This window comes from Montipora capricornis, chromosome 3, assembly GCF_036669925.1.
Source record: "Montipora capricornis isolate CH-2021 chromosome 3, ASM3666992v2, whole genome shotgun sequence".
Taxonomy (NCBI): Eukaryota; Metazoa; Cnidaria; class Anthozoa; order Scleractinia; family Acroporidae; genus Montipora; species Montipora capricornis.
In genome coordinates, this window is record NC_090885.1 from 38,479,293 (window position 1) to 38,481,792 (window position 2,500).

The 2,500-nt window shown below is 40.8% G+C and overlaps 1 protein-coding gene across 1 annotated transcript in view; it reads left to right on the forward strand.

The window, feature by feature from the left end:
- LOC138043076 (BLOC-3 complex member HPS1-like) overlaps window positions 1-2,500 on the forward strand; it is a 28,806-nt gene that overhangs the window by 22,875 nt on the left and 3,431 nt on the right. The window lies entirely within an intron of this gene.

The following is a 2,500-nucleotide window of genomic DNA, read 5'->3' on the forward strand; positions in this document are numbered from 1 at the left end:
AAAGATATTCTGCAAGGTATTGCATGCTGAAGGCTGGTGTTTAAAATTAAAAAAAAAAACATGTTTGTTTAAAAGTTAAATTAACCCATTCGCCCCTAAACTGGCCGTACTTAGACTAAGTATTTTACTCTGTCGAACGCCAGACTATTTCACTCTGTCTAACGCCAGACGATTTTACTCTTCAATGGGGAACCCCCAGGAGTCAGTGGGTTAAAAGAGGTTGTAACCTAAATAGAAACGTATAGCATAACTTAGATATTGATCCAAGAGCAATTTTCCATTGAGAACACTCAAAGTCGTCTTGAAAACAGAATTACTGTTAACTGAGCGTGTTACTTGCTGACTGACCAACCTTGAAGCGGCCGAATGTCTGGTCATATGACAGCTAATAGACTGTCTGATGAGCTTTCAGGTAGCTTAAAGGGGCACTTTCAGGGACGCGCATGCGCCAGGTTTTTTAATCGAAACTTGAAAAATTCAGCCTGAACTTTTCAAGTTTGGAGAGGTGCAGAGGTTTTCACATGACGTCATGGCCGCCATGTTGGTGGACGAAGACAAAAAAACCACTCATTAGCTGCTTTTGTTCGTCCACCAGAAGTCTTACATTTCTCTCTTCTCTGGTATTGGTGTCTCTAGAGGATGGTTGAAAACGTCTTTTAGTGACCACTGTCGAATGCAGAATTTTAAACACTAAGCGCACAAATAGTGATTCATTCTCGTCAAGAAAGCAAATCAGAGAAGTCAAAAAACCAACACAGCATCTACAATGAACACAAACATTTTTTAAGGCGTGAATTCATCATTTCTAGCTGGTCGCTTAAATGTCAGAGACCACCACATCATCGTTTGTTGATGAACTTTTTTCCTATGTTCCCTCTAAAATGTGTATTTTAATATTTTGTTGAAAAACGTGCATTTAGAAGAACTGTACTGGTTGTGTTTATTTGTTTCCTCTTCAGATCCCACGCATCGTCACATACAATATAAATAGACAAGGCATGCAACTTCCAAGACCTCTCACGGCCGAGTGCCTCCAGAATTTAGCCGAATTTCTCCCACTTCCAAAAGTCGCTCGCCTCCAAGCCTTGGGCACGAGGAAAGTCGATAAGTTTGCTAATCATCGCATTTACACGGCTCTGCAACCTCAAAAATAATCCTCCTCGATTTTCAAGCTTCGCTCAGGTTTTTGTTATCACCATGTGATCCGAACATAAATCATCCATCATTGGAATTTGATCAAATCAAATTAACCGATCAGAAAGCACAGATTTTCCCCAAGAGGGGCAAAATTATAAACCTGCGCTTTTTGATTGGTTAATTTGATTTGATCAAATTTCAATGATGGATGAGTTCTGTCCGGATCATATGGCGATAACAAAAACCTGAGCGAAGCTTGAAAATCGAGCAGTATTGCGGAGCCGTGTGAATGCGATAATTTTTGGCTCAATGCCAGCAAAACTATCGAAGTTTTACGTGCCCAAGGCTGGGAGGCGAGCGACCTTTGGAAGTGGGAGAAATTCGGCTAAATTCTGGAGGCACTCGGCCGTGAGCGGTCTTGGAAGTTGCACGCCTTGTCTATTTATATTGTATGTGACGACGCGTCGGATCTGAAGGGGAAACCGAAGCAACGCAAAAACCCATCAAATCTCTCAGGACAACGCAGAAAATAGATGGTGAGTGAACTTTATTTATCTGGCTGTCCATAAAATGAATTTTCGAAAAGAAACATCGTGATTTGAAGTTTTAATGGAACATTTTACTCGATCATTTGAATCGGCCGTTACAACCTCAAAATAACGTGACGTCACGCGCTCTCGCATCCTTAGGGTTGTCTGCCTGTGGTTGCACGAATTATAAAACTGCAAGCGTTGAGTAAAACACGCCTAGTTTTTTCTCTGCTTACCGTCTTTCGACTTCAAAGTCGTCTCTTGGAAATAAATGCACTCTTTTTCAGTTTTAAAATGGTATGTTAAGCTTGATAATGTTTGGTTTATCGCAGAGAAAGAAAACAACATTTCTGTGTGAGTACTTGAACCGCCGACAATGTTCCCGGTCACACAAACAAACATGGCATGATATCAACCTCGTTCTCAGGGTCTCTTGGTTGACAGTGGAGACCCTGGGAACGAGATTGGGCATGATATTTGTGTTCGCTTTTATTTCTTGGACTCCAAATCATCGATAATAGACAAATATACATTTTAGTGCTCTTCTAAAGCCGGACTTAGTCTAGACTGAAACAGAAAAAGAAAAAAAAAATTGTCTGTTGAAATCTCTGCGTGTGAAAAATACTGCGCATGTCATCGCACGACTGTGCCCCTGTAATTGACTGAAAGACTTACTGGCTGACCAGTTGAAAGACTGACAGCCTGAATGTTCGACTTAAAGACTCAATTCATCACCCGACGCAATAAACGACTAACAGAAAGTTTTTGTCTTTATCGTCATTTCTGTGGGAGAGCTCACACAGAAATCTGTTTATCGTTTTATTCAAGAAAAA